The sequence below is a fragment of the Myzus persicae genome, unplaced genomic scaffold (genome assembly GCF_001856785.1).
Source record: "Myzus persicae strain clone G006 unplaced genomic scaffold, MPER_G0061.0, whole genome shotgun sequence".
NCBI lineage: Eukaryota > Metazoa > Arthropoda > Insecta > Hemiptera > Aphididae > Myzus > Myzus persicae.
In genome coordinates, this window is record NW_019103908.1 from 65,518 (window position 1) to 81,729 (window position 16,212).

Here is a 16,212-nt window from a genome sequence, read left to right on the forward strand (position 1 = left end):
ATGATGGCCTGTGCGGGGCAAGGTCGATGGCAATTAAACGTCACGGCGGACGCGGCCAAAAGTGAACGCGCGCGTGCGGCCGAAAGCGACACGACGATGATGCGCGCTACAATATTATATTATTATATTATTATCTCCCGAAAAAATTATATTATTATTATTATTATTACTATTACTATTACTATTATTACTATTATTGTGTTGGTTAAGCGTGCTCGTAACACAGACGCACAAATCTACACGATCGGTGCGTGTGTGAAGCGCGCTCGACCTTGGCGTGCGCGCGGACAAAAAAGGGTGACGGACTGGGCGCGCGCGGTCTCCCGAGATAGCAACAGGTTGAGATCGACGACGAATTATTCGCAAACGACCACCGCCGTGCAGCGTGCGTATTTACAAGCGTATTAGATATGACAATAATAGTGTAATATTGTGTTATATTGTACGAATTATTATGACATGATAATATTGTGTTTTGAATAGTATTTATTGATGCTATTACATATTTACATGTATGTGATTTCATTAACTGGATGGCCAATAAATTATCATTAGGTATTTAAAAAAATTACTACATTGGACGAGGTTTAGTTTTTAACAATTGTTCGTATTGTAAACGAAGTAGGCGTGTTGCAGTATCATCGTAACAATTCGCCTGTCTGGTGCTAGTCTTGACTTAGTCGTACCTAGGTGAAAACCCGATCGATTGGTCGGTAAGACAATATCTTTTCGAGTATTTACCAGAGAAATATTTTTTGTCCCCTTAAACACGTACCTAGTTTTGTTTAATATTGTCCTCGTCAATATTGTTATTAAATATTTTGTCATACTACACAAATATAAATCATATTTCGATCATTTCACAGAACAATGTAAACTTATACAGGAAGTCTGCTGTTTTCATAATATAACTATATCGATTTATATTCAAAGCTGTGTCTCTATCAGTTTATTCCCAAAACATGTTTATCATTCATTTAGTTGGCCAGTATTACTATAATATATTAAAACTCAGAGTATTTAGGAATTATTGCTATCCTTTTTACGTTTTTCGCGTATTTATGACATCGAACAAATAAAATAGGTAGGTAAACTACAGAAAATAGGAATTAAAATTAAACCATAATATATTGGATATAATCATATTATGGATATTATATTATTTTATTAACCATAACAATATTATGCCACATAAATAATATTTATGTGTCCTTATTATTAAAATTAAAAAAATATATCAAATTTACCCATCACTATTATATTATTAGGTGAGATATTCTTACTTGAATGCGCACGTTATGTTGTATTATAATATTATAGGGCACCGCCGCCGCCGTCGAGACGAATGTGTTTTTTAATCGTATTATTCTTTTAGGAAAAGAATATTTTGATTATCGTTTTTTACCTCACCCCGGCCTGCTGCCATTGCGGTGTACAATATCGCATGATGTACGCACGCGCAAGTGTATTATTCTTTTGTGCTCGTCAAATGCTCTGACAAACTCCACTCATCGACATACATATATACATTACATGATCACCCATATTATATATTAATATAATGCAGAGCTACAACAATATGACGGTCGTTCATTATTATTAAAATATATTGTAACAAATAGAAGCTATATTTATATAACTTACAATATGCTACGTGCACCTATGTGGGTATATCGCATGATGCGAAGTATGCGGAGGGACGCGCGTTTGTTAAGTGAAAAAACCTCTCTAATTACTACACACGATCGATCGTCCAAAATTCATTACCTCATTTTCTCATCGATTACACGTGTAGAATTGGTATTCGGTTGGATACGAATATCCACACGAAAGGTTTAAATCTATGATTTATGAAGGTATAACACTCACATATATTATCGTTTGTCTTTTAAATTTCACCTGAAAAACAATATACCCAAATATCGAAACAAACTATTTGAATGCATGTGAAATAAAATGTCAAACCCTCGGTGGATAAGCAAACGAGTGCTTTTTTTAGCTAAGACTTGGAGTTCCACAAAATATACCGACACACAGCTGTGCTTCTCGAACCTAAATAAATTAAACAGTGACATCTCAGATACACTTGTGCATTATATTTACATTACGGAGTTACTGCACCAAACTACCAAAGAGCATATTATTTGTCGTCGACTTACAAGCTGCAAACCGACTAAAAGTTGTCTATAATAGGTACGATTATTATATTATATTATTATGATACCGTCATCCAAAGCGCGAGGAAGTATAAAAATATTTTAATATTACGAGTTATAAAATATAATTATTGCGTGTATTGACAATTATACTAACGGGGCTCCACATTCTCTACTTTTCGGGTGTGACACTATAATTTTTGATGCAGCTTTGAACGCCCACGCCTATTTGTTTGATTTTGAGAAACTTTAACAATTTTTAAGCCGGCTAAATCTATTTATTTTTTCTTTGCAAAATATGATACTAAGATGACAATAATATTATGCAACGCTCGTGCACATTTATCAATCATTTATTGTACATCGCGTCGGTCACGTCACCGTTGAACGACGAGTGACGACGTATTACAATAATATCAAATCACTCTATTCAATATAATTGACAAACTTAACCATGTGTGATGACAACAATAAGATGTAGAATGTTAAGTCGAGTCACTTTGGACCGACGACAATGTCATAACGGGTTTTCTGTAACAATCGGATGACCGAGATTCGTCTCGTTTGCACGTGGAACACAATATTATTTCAAAAGCCGTCCGGCCGCCGTTGCTGAAGCATTATAATATACGCGCATATATTATTATTATGTTATTGTATACCTACATACATACGTATTTAGATATATCATCATTTTATTATATTATTGTATTAACGATTGTTGAACATCATAATATTCTTTAGACGGATCCTTTCTTTATTATCACAATAAACGCGCGACAGAGTCTGGTAGGTATACAACTACAGTTAGCAACAGCAGAGTACAACGCCACCGTCATAGTCGTGACTTGAGACTTGAGATGTATATTTGCGTATTTTTTTAGTTTTTTTCTATAAATTCGCTCGCAAAGCAAAACTATTGTTACGATATTGAATAAACTATTCCGATGGCTAATATAATAACGGAGAAATCTTTCTAAATCTTAAAAATGATGTAAAATATCATGTTATATTATAAAATCGTGTCTTGTGAATTGCATATTTTTACTTAATCAATCTCACTGACAGTCCTGGATTAAGATCGAGCATAGCCCTAGGAACAACATTTTTTTATAGCCCATTGTATTAAGTCGACGGCTTAGTGTTTCGTATAATATGCCATGTAATTTCGAATTTAGAAAACAGTTTCTAGTTGATTCCGAAAATCAACATTTTGCGTTACCCTTTTAAAGATTAAATTGTTTAATGATATGTGTTCTTTTAGTAACTAGATGGTCACAACCTGTGACTGAATTTCAATATTTGTTAATCCATAGATAATCGAAATATTGTACCAAACAATAATATATTATAACTAGATTGCATTTTAAACTGCAAATAAGTGTAACTAATTCCATTAGATCATAAAGGCAATCCTCGTTAGTCGTTTCATAACCGAGTTTAATAGCCTTTTCGTTGAAAGAACGCTTAAATATAAAAAAACAAAAACAATATGGCATTAGATAGGTATGGAAAAATGTTCGTTCTATCAAAATTTGATTTTTGAAAGGAGAGCATGATAAAAATAATATTATGCACCTTGCCTAACCTAATCATGTTTAAGCACACAACTCATCATAATATAATGTACATACGACGATCATATTGTACACTATGTAGCGCATCGAATTTAACTGTTTGCCTAGTCAATCGGAGAGGCACTCCCATTTTTTTCTCTGGAAAAACTTTAATCTTATCTGTGTAGTAATAATACACGCCGTATAATAATATAATACTGTCATTATGTTTGACTACAACTGCTGCAGGACTGGAGAGTTACAAATATTTTTTGTGTTGTGCTTCAAAATCAGAACACCCGTATCTTATTATGATAATATTAACAAGCTAGGTATGTTATACCACGCCGATAGCATAATACTACTAATAATAATAATATTATAATGTATGTAAAATAATATCAGCTGTCCTGCTTTTTTCACGATTGATTATTACAATAATTGCGTTCGAGGCCCGAAACCCGAGTTCGCTACTTAGGCATACGACGTAGGTAGGTAGGTATATAATAATGATTGCCATCCGATCGATGGCCCATATTTTCGTATTATTTAAACAACACGATTACGTACGTTTTCTTGTAACAATATAATATGATAAACTAAACATCGCGTTTATATTATTTTAATTTTTTTCAATCTCGCTTACCGATCGCAATATACCGAGTGTGCTGCAGGTGTGTATTGAAACGATATTAAAAGCCAACATTTTTTTAAAAATATTATTTTCGTTTATTTTTTGTTAAAAATCGCTCCCACCGAACCCATACGCGAACCCTCCCACCCACTCTGTCCCCTTATTGTTTTATTATATTTTATGCCCGACCGAAAACGCGCCGAGCTAGTTCACGTCGACTCGTGTACCACAAGCGAGTCGGGAATAGTGCAATGCGGCGGCTTACAAATAAAACATAATAATATTATAATATACGCACCCGGTTTCTGCAGTGGAATAATATATTTATATCTTTATTGATAATCGTTTTTAATATATTCACAAGCAACACGAGCATTCCCAAAACACATTCCAAATTATATTATATATGTTTTAAGCACGAAGTATAGCTGCAGGTACCTAGGTACTTTCAAGATATGTCTAAAATATTTTTTTTTTTGCTTTTTTAAACATTATACTATACCCGTAGATATTATGCTTAATTTCAGTTGTACATACATAGTTTCACATATTATTATTATTATTATTATTATATACGTCTGCGCGTTACCCATTAACAAATATTACAATTTTCTACACACACACGCCACAATAATATGTCTGTTCATTTGTGTTTGTGACGTTTGTGCGTAACGCATCGAGTATATAATATAATATCACGGTACAAAACGAGTTTTGACGGTCAATTTCACTTACTCGCGATTTCAAACAACATTTTGGCTGTCACGCGGAAAATTTACATAAACGCACACTATATTATATGTTATGTATAGGTACGTTCCTACAATTTTTTTTCAGAGAACAAGTCGTATATTATTATTATACGTGCGACACCGCGGTAACGTGTCTACATGCACAAGTTTTAAGTGTATTTTATTAACGAGAAAACAATTGTATATTATATAGTGGTCTATATTCCTACGGGTCTGTCTATAAATCCGCCTCCACACGACACACGCCCATCGGATCAAAAGTGGGTTCTTAAAAAAATATATTTTATCATCCCTCCTCTGATCTAAACAGTAATAACAGAACGATTTGCCAAAGTCGCGATTAATATACGTTTCAACAATATTATTACTATTATTTGTGCAGTATTGTGGGTACTTATGGCAGCTGGACATGACGAAAGTGCTCAACTCGTTTGTGTATATTAAAATAATAATATTGTGTGTACTAAACTATGCATTATTGAGCTTTTATTTCCACGACAACCAAAAGTAGTTGTTGTAACAAACTAGGAGCAATAACAATCTATATTCGATACTGTTAAATATTTCAATTCGGACCTCTCAATAATATTATATACCACTGTACCTATAGTTATTATATAGCCACTGCGCACAAATTCACATGTGTATTACGTCCGTTTGAATCGTCTCCAATTATTAATGAGTCTAAATTGCGTTCTGTGCCGGCACGATTTGCGACTTGTTTACAAATCAATATAATATTCCTATTATGTGCTAACCTATTGTTGATGTTAGGGTTCGGGTTTATTCATATTATATATTATAAATGTATATTTTGCATGTACTTAAAATAAAAAAAATATGTAGATTTAAATAATGAGTTCCAAGGTACCTAGTTATAGTTAATCGGAATAATACGATATAATATAATATGTATTTTAATAATACTTAATGACTCTTTAATCGTTTCTAATACTTAAATTAACTATACCCTTGTTATTCATCTTGATTTATAACTATTATACTATATTTTTGAACCTTTTCTATATGCCCCTGACGATTTGATAAAACTATGTATTTTGTATACGATCGCACTAAAAAAAAAAACACAAACATTTTACCAGAGGACGATATTCGTTTTTTCGTGGCATCAACGTCACATAAAATAAGGGCTTCAAAGTGCACCTCGTAACCACTCGGTCATGAAGATATTAGATATTTTGTTTCCTAAATTATATCTTTTGAAAATTTTATCTTGTATCCGGTGAAACAATCCTCTTTCGTACTCTACGACCACCGAAAATAGATAATATGTGTTTAGGTGTTGATTTCTCACCACCTCCCAATTTTTTTTTTATTATGACTATGTAGTAATTTTGATGTTTTGTAATTTTTTGTTTGTTTTTATTTGTGGTATCAGCGAGAAGCACTCCATAGTTGAAGACCGTATAATCGTCATAAGGCTCAGAAGTTGTGTTAATTGTTCGTCATTGAATGTACCTGTATTTCAAAAATATTATGTTTATGGCTTAGGTAAACCCACTACATTAATTTCGATTGAGGTACTATCATTAATTTTACTGATAACCCAGTTAGAGTGTGTAATTTTTTGTTTTTCGTTAATTTATGTGCATATTTTGCATACTTTAATTTTAATATTGTACGTAAGTTATAATTAGATTCTCAGCAAATGTTTCAAAAATATCATGTCCATCAACAACAATCATAGCCACACGACACATGGAAAATAATAATATGCAGGTAATAGACATATTTCTCTGAATTAATCGAACTGTAGTTACTTACTGGCAGTCGCTATAATTATTTCGTATTATACGAGTCAAGTTTCTTTATTTTTTTTTATCAATATTCACTGGACACGATCCACACAACTCCATAATATTATTATAATGTAAACTACATAATATTATTTGCTTCAAATACTCAAAAATATGTTGTTTTTGCATAATGTTTAACACATTTGTATTTTCTTAATTTTAGCCATTAATAACTCCTGGCCATTATAATATAACTTTGAACCTCGTCGTGACTTAAGAACAACAACAATCTACTAATTGTAATAATATATATTGAATAGGTTCTTACTGTATAGTCTGGTCTCTCATTATAATATTATTATGCTATATCATTTTGCGTCATCGTTTTACTTGTTATTGACTTAGAAGTTAAAACCCACAGTATGTCGTGGTCGTGGTGTATATTTGACGTTTAATAATTACTAATTTATACTTATCACATTATATTATAATTTTTTCGTACGCCATCGTCTCCATCGCATTACGCAAATTACTCTATACAACTGTTAGCACCTAGTTAGTTCGGGATTTGTTGTTGTTTTTCTTCCATTAATTATTTAAAAATATACTTACAAACTACCACCACCACACGAATGCTTGACGATTATTGAAAAAAAAAAATGTGAATAATAAATTAAAAGGAATTAGTCATTATGCATTGTCTTTGATTCGTGTCTAACCGTCTAACGGTCGTAAAATTAACACCAGTGATGAAAAGAAAACAAAATATTGTTACTTCAATACGTGTATTATCGTTTATCGAAGAACCACTAATATGTCTTTTTTATCTGCTCTAAATAATTGAAGAGCGTGGAGTTATTACATCGTTTAAATTTTTAATATTATATATTATACTTAACATACTAATCGTCGTTGATGAATGCTAGAAAGACAAATAAATATAATAAGGCGATGCAGTCTAGACGGTCTAATTTAAAATATGTAAACAAAAAAAAAAATACACTACAATGCATTTTAATCAAATTAAAAAGATGCATGAGTAATAACGATAGACATATTAATTGCCGATGCAATTATTATTATTGTTCAACTAACAAGTGCGTTTAATTATTATAAAGATGCACAATGCACTTTATAGAATATGCCACCGCCTATTTAACTATACTAATCAAGCTGTTATAATTTAGTGTAATTATAATAATGTATATAGTAGTTGTATACGAATGTTCATTTGTTAAGAAACAAATCAATAACAAAACAAACAACACTGTGTAAGAACGCAATGTTTTAACTATATACTCGAGTTTTCGAGACATGCAAGTACGATATTAATTATTGAAGATTTTCCATAAGTTTCTAATTATAATATTATGTAATACACATTGTTGTAATTGTTCAATAAATAAACTTTTTTTTTCTTGTTAGTTGCCTCGATTGTTTTCCTATTGACGAGTCATTTAATATAATTATATATTATGATTATGTATCGGCGGGAAGACAGACGGCTAAACTTGCACTTCAGTGATATCAATATATCGGTAAAAAAATAACAATAAATATATAACTGCATTGACGCACATATGGGGATACCAGGTTATGCTTAGTACCCCCAAGTCCTTAATTAGCACCCCTATTTTATTTGGAGTTAAACATTATTCTTTAAAGTGTAGTTTTGTAGTTTTGCATTTATAAGAATGAGTTTATTCCAGTTTGTATTTGGTAGTGCACTAAAACCACGGTCATATATTTTCTGTTTAAATATGTTTGGTTCATTTAAATTCAATAAAACAAGTAAAAAAACAAAAATGATGAAAGTAGTGAAAATGTGATTGCATCTCTTATTCATCGAAGAATTTAATAGTCGTCGTAATAGTTGGTAGTAGTGTATCGGTCAAAAAAGATTCTTTATTGAAAATCAGGTCCACTACTTCGATTTTTGTTAACATAATTTTAAAATTATAAAAATAATTTATTATTTATAATAAAAAAAAAAAAATATATAATAATATTTTTTGTTCATAATTTTATTTGAAATGAAATTAATTTATGCATGGTGTGTATAATTGTATAGCCGTAAGTGTACAAGGGGGCGAAACCCCCCACGGGTCACTTTGGTATAAAATATTTTAGTATACCCAAATTCAAGACTGAATGTGCACCTATGTGTTTAAGTACTATATAGCATAACATATAGATATATAAATAAATAAATAGTAAATATCATAATGTTGTTACAATAGTGCAAGTACCTATGATATGCACTTATGTAATGTAAAATATGTATATAAAAAATAATAAAATAATATAAATACACAATATATATGGAATGATTCACCGCAAGCATGATCATCCCTATTTCCCCAACAATTAAGCAGTTATTCAAATTCTGGATTTTTAGATTTTTAAATATTATAATAAGTATTTACTCAAAGACCATATTTTCAAATTTATGATATTATTTTGTACTACCTTTGGGAGTGACCTCAAGCGATAAAAACTTATTTTTACAAATGAGAATCAAAATTTTTTTGGTAATAAATTATTAAACAGATGATTTTGTTGAATATGTTGATATATTTAAACCTAAATTCTAACGAGTAGTTTCTAAATTATTGAAATGCATATTATGTTTGGTATAATCCTTAAAAATTGTTTATAAAAAACTTAAAAATATGTAACATTGAATTTCGTCTTATAAATCTTCACTTAGTTTTTAGAAAATATTAATAGATTAGATAATATTAATAAGTTATTTTATAGCTTAAAGATTATCATCCCCAATATCCTCCAAACTTATTATCAAGGACTTATTTAAACATACAGTATCAAATAACTCGAAAATTATTCGTTTTATATTCTACTTAGATTCTTCGATGTTTTTAAAACAGTCATCTGTTTAATAATTAATATCAAAAAAGATGTTTCTCATTGGAAAAAAATGAACTTAGTATCACCACAGGACACTCCAAAAACAATTTAAAAATCCATGTATTTTGAAAAATATACAGTCGTACATTTAAAAAAAATTTTAAAAAATTACTTTATTGCATTATGTAAGCCATTCTTCCGAAATCTCTTTTTGTCGCCATACTCTTTGCGGTGGAGCCAAATGATGGTCGTGTATCATTGTTTTTTTTTTTTTACCAGCCTATTGTAATTGACTCAACCTCATCTACATAGGTACTAAGACCGTGTAAATACAATATTACATCCTGTCGAAATGTTATTTTTAGTCCACATGGTGAGGCGTATAATTATAAAACGATATAACAATATAAAGTTTGTACGATGATAATATTATGCATTATTGATGTGCACGGCGTCCAGTAGGTGCATCGAACGATAACCGTTTTTTCAATACTCTCTACTCTGCCCTATAGTAATAATAATATGTATATCATTATACCTGTAACGTGGTAATCAGCTCTTAGGAGTGAGTCATTCGGGACGCGAGTTCGGGCTTGAATAATACAATATATATTGTTATTATACCAATTTATTTATAGGTACCTACCCATAGCAGTGCCCGGCGCCCGCAGTAGACAGAATACGGTGTCGAACGATTGTTTTTTGTTTGTAAATTGTAATTGTTTTGTTTTTTATTTTCTAATGACCGTCGTCGTAGTTGCTCGACACAATATATATATATATATATATACCTAGTGTCCCCTTCAGACCACGGGCAACACACACACACGTAAAGTGTGTACCTTAAACCGAAGAGGGAGAAAGAATTCCTATATTGGGATCACGTGCATGCACTCCATGGAGGTCGTAAGCCGAACGTGCATATAGTATGTGCGCGTGTTTGCGCCGATGCCTCGGCAAAGGGCGCTCTCTCTCTCTCTCTATCTCTCTGGGAACAAGTTTCGATGTGCATTAATAATAGATTGACTAATGACGTGTTGTCTCGGATCGGTTTTTTTAAGAGAAAAAAAGATAAAAGTCTTAACGCACAACCGTTTTTTTATTTTGTATTATTTGTTTCTTCTGGACGTATATAATAATATTGTTGTTTCTCGGGCAGCAATAATGCTCAACTGCATTTTTACTGCACCAGCAGGCGCCCGACGAGATGGAACGACGATTATTTCGGTCATGTCTGGACGACTCGAAACGAAAGGGAAAGGAAAAAAATAATAATGATCGCAAAAAATTCTGCTTGAAACGATTTGCTGAAAATAAATGCCCGACTTCTTGGTGTATAAAACAATCGAATAATTTAATGTTATTTATTAGTATATTGTCTCCGCTGTGCCGTGGATACCACTGCAGCAGCAGTACCTAGAATCTAGTTGTGTACAGTAAATAATAAAATAGTATGCACCATACAGCAGGCTGTGATAAAAAATTATTTCATTAATGCCATTAGAGTTCAATTATAAATATTAAATACCTACCAACTATTATAATATCATCATTATTCAGTTTAATATTAATATTGTGGTATTGTTGAATGATATATACTAACGTACGTATAGCGCGTACACTAGCTATGTCAAACTATGCTCGTAAATTTGTTTTCACTGTCGTCCGTTTAATTTATTATCACATATGTTTTATAACGTTCCCGGCCCCCTTGACATTGGTTACCATAGAATAAAAATAGTAACGATTTATAATGTAATAGTAGATGACCGAACCGTATTGTAATCGATTATCGTTTATATAATGTTTACTGACCAGAAAATAAAACATTCATTAACTTTTAATCGGTATAAGCAATTATTTCGGGTGCGATGCGTCTAGTTTTTTTTTTTTTAATTTTCCAGCAGGTGTGGTTTTGATGAAAATCTCGAAAAAATACGAATAAATAACATACTACTCCCAGTAGGTATTAGAGATATTTTAGAGTCTTTAGATTTTATTGATTTCCAATGTAATGGCCTCGGATACTGTTCCCGGCTACTATTGTCGACTTACAATTAATTTGCTGTGTGACTTCCATTTTAATGTGTAGAATTCAATTTAATTTAATTTTTCCTGTGAGGTTAATATTTTTAAAGTAGATAGTATCAATCATGGACGTCGCTTCTATCCTATCAATATACAATATTCAATATACCACCATGCAGACATGCTACATACATACCATTGAAAATATTGGGTGGTCTACTATTTTTAAAATGAACCTACATCGTGGGAGGCTTTGCCTCTTCACAATAACTGTTGGACTTTGGGATTTTATCGCCCCCCCCCCCAATTTCTGTATATGACTACATACTGTGTTAAAGAAGCAATATAATTTACAGTGTCCATGTATTATCTCGTTTACACGTATTTTGTATTTTTTATACTTCGCACATTATAAATTGGAGGAAAAAAAAATCTAGTGTTGGCAATTTACATTTTATAGGTGCGACGAAATCAATATCCAATCAAACAACTTCGAGTACAAAATGTCATGTTTTATTAATTATAACTGTATGTGTTTATCAATGATCGAAAACCTTAACCAGGCAAGGCTGTAGGTTCCTGTCAGTGACGCTGTTCGGTCACCAATCTTAACTGACATTTTTTTTTAAGTAGTAAGATATGGTAAGAGTAAATATAAACTATTGCCATATTAAAAATGTCCTACAAAGTACCATCAATATAAAGGTACTTTTTTAAAAATGTAAACGAAATAATGGTCTTCATATTTTTATAACTATAACCTTTAATACTACTAATGATGATAACAATAAGAAAATAGGTGTGAGCGAATCAAGGATAAACATCCTGTCTATATAATCAGAACTTATGTATTTATATATTTTCATTTTTTATTTAATGTGAGTTTGGGAATTTTATGCGGTACAAAGTATTACGTTTTAATTATTCAGTTGGCTGCTTTTCATTATTCTACATGTCCTTAATAGTAATAACGAGGTTTGAAAAGTTATAATTTGAATTACGCGTCATTGATGCATTTTTTTATGCTCAACGTTTTTTTATGGAATAACAAATAACATTTATTTCATATACCTAGAGAGAGTTAATTATTAATTTGTAACAGAAAGGATTTTTTTCAAAAATTGCACAACATACGTAATATTTTCGTTGCTTATCAAACATCAAACATTTAATGCAACGATTACTTCATCACAATCGTTAGTTTATCAGAAATTAATAAACGCATCCATAGTTTGATTTATTGTACTTAAATACACTTTATAATAGTTTACTTTAGTATTATACATTGGTTATTAAATTTTTTTGTCTATGTAAATGCAGTGGGGTACATATATGAAGAAGGTGTTTGAACTCCCCCTTGGTAATTTGTTACTATATATTGTCTAAATGTTTAAAATTTAATACAATTTAAAAAATATTTTAATGTATAATATAAAATATAGTATAATATATTATATGCATATGCATGTAATTTGTTTTATGTAACCCTTCCCACTGAAAACATCTGTGCACACAATTGTGTATTTAACAAAAAAATGGGTTTCAAAATAAAGGCATTTTAATATTATGTAAAATAATAACAACCATAATATTATCTATGTACCTATAATATCATGTGTCTACATAATAAGCTTTAAATATATTATATAAACTATATTCTATAATAAATATATTCGATTAAAATTTTAGTTACTTTCAAAGTTATTGTATAAAAAAATGTCTGTGATTTTTTATTAGTTTTTCGTCAGAAGTTGCGTATTTTGGCGTTATCATTATGGCATGACTAAACGGGTACTGCAGTAGATAGTGAGGGGTTAGAGGGGATAATGATGTCCATTGGCAATAAACATGAGATTCTACAATTCCAAGAAATAATACCAGTGTTTATATACCACATAAAGAGTCAAACCACCACGCACTGCGTTATGAGTACGGAAGTATGTAACTCAATGAATGTGCATTATAATAATATTTTACAGACACTTGGTAAAACAATCAAAGAATATGTAACTGAATTAATAACATAGACGAGAATTTGTGAATTTGAATAGTCCAAGATCATATTCAGCGAGCAATAGAGATAGAATAAGTACTTAATATAGAAGGAATATTTATAAAAAAATTTAACAAAAGAAATGATGAAATAAAAAATATAATAAATTGATAAAAATAAAATATTAAATACAGCAAAAATAATAAAAATGCGATGTAGAGATCACAAGATGAGGTAGAAAGGTGATAAAACCTACAGCAAACAACGTTATCCTTATTATAATGGCACAAATCTGCACTCGGATCATGGAATATCAAATATCTAACGAGAATTGTATCAGTACACATTTTTCCTATACCTAGGGATCATATTGGGGATACAATTATGATATTTAGGAAGTTAAGGTATTTATATTTTACTTGAAATTATTTTTAAGATATCCATTATATCTGCTATATCTTCTCGACAGTAATACGATTTATGAAATACTTCTGATTTTGAACAGCATACATTTGGATGATACATAAATATTTGAAAAAATAGTCTGGCGAGTAATAAATAAATTATTCTATACCAAAGCTAAGATTATAAAAATTAATTTTTGATTCGTAGAGTACAGTATACGTTTATAAGGGTGGTTAAGGGGAATTTTAAAAAAGTAACTACTTAACTTAGGATAGTTGTTCAAATTCATTTTTAAATTGACTTTGCTTAACTATTAATTAATTTTCTCTATGATAACTAACTTAAAAAAATTTAAAAAAAAATTAGGGAACTTGTCCAGCTTTGTATTTAGAGTATACATTTATGAATACATTATAATTAAAAATAGGCAGGTAAAATTGAATTATTAAAATTCATTAAATACTTTATAACATTAATTATTTTTCCGCTACTGCATATTCATATAAGTATTATGTAATATTATTATTATCTAATCTTATTATTATCAATATTAATTTTTGTAAAAACACACGTCATGTTTAGAACGCACCAACACCTGTTAATATTCGTTTTTTTTTCGTAAACTTTATACCATATATTATATTATATGCATACATATTTTCATATTATTCTTATTTATAATATTATAGTTCATAGTTTGAGTTTTTTTTTTTTTTTGTTTTACTCTAGAACTATAAGCTGTCAATAAAATATTATCATTGATACAACTGCAGAAAGCTCATCAAATTGTTCTCTATTTCATATTTATTATAACTAAATAATAAAGTCAAAGACGTATGTACCAATCGATTTTTCCTCGATATACTATTCCATTTATCGGTGTGTTAAGAGGTATTATATAACAATCACTATGCCGTATATTATGTGAATGCGAGAGAAGAAAAATGAATTGCTTTCGTGCGCATCCAGTTAATCAAAAAATTGTCTTTACTCTCGGCGGTGCGAATTATAGTATATTAGGTGTATCGTGTGTATTATAATAGGTAGTACCTAATAATATTCACTGATACCTGAGTCATTAAACTACCACAACACATAATTACTGATTTTTAACTGGGATTATTAACGTAGACATAATATGCATAATATTGATAAAATGTTCCACAGTGCAGCGCTTTTTAAATACGCTCTGTTCGGACTCTACTCCGAACATTTTACAATGACTTAATGATTTTTAAACACTTGACGGTCTAACACGCTCGTGCGGTGAAGGTCAAGAGCAATTTACGAGTATTCGTGCTTGCGTACGGCGTACCCATCAATGAAGATTTTTTCTGTCTCTGACCGACAACCGCAATGCGAGTGTATGTGTGTATGTGTGTGAGAGAGAGTGAGAGAGTGGGAGTGTGGGAACAATACACTGTAATGTAACTATAGACTTGTAAGATATTATGTAATACGATTTAGACATTAATGTTATTGGGTCTGAGAATAGTATAAGGCGTTTAAGTGTATCCGACAAATTATTATTAAACGTGTCGTTTTTAAAATTAGAAATACGCGCATTTCTACTAATGAATCGTGACCAGAACTATACATAACATTGCGGAGTGCTATACAAGGGTTCCCCTTTCATGTCATATTTTTTTCGCATCCTAATTATTGGAATATTCTTAATAATATAGTTAAGATTTTCGTCACAACTGAATTTGTTATTGTTATTTTAAGTGCAATTACCTCTCTCTCTCTCTCTCTCTGAAAATGTGTTATCTTAAATTCTGTCAATCCGTCAATCTGCCCCAGCAGTTGAGATATACCTCAATAATCAAATCTCAACACCGCATACTAAGTTCTCTTTTTATAAGCCAAATATTGAATAACTCACCGTTTATTAAACAAAAATATAACTGTCTATTATTATATATTTTTGTTAAATTTAAATTTGCGAAATTTCGAATCTATAACGTGGTATGAGTATAATATTATCCAGAATACAATATCATTTACGTCGACCAATATAGCTGTTATTCGTTTTTTTTTCCGTTCCCTATTAACATATTATT

At 30.6% G+C, this 16,212-nt stretch overlaps 1 protein-coding gene across 1 annotated transcript in view; it reads right to left on the reverse strand.

Annotated features, from left to right (window-relative positions):
- LOC111036156 (solute carrier organic anion transporter family member 3A1) overlaps positions 1 to 16,212 on the reverse strand; it is a 44,021-nt gene that overhangs the window by 12,357 nt on the left and 15,452 nt on the right. The gene's annotated exons all lie outside the window — the stretch shown is intronic.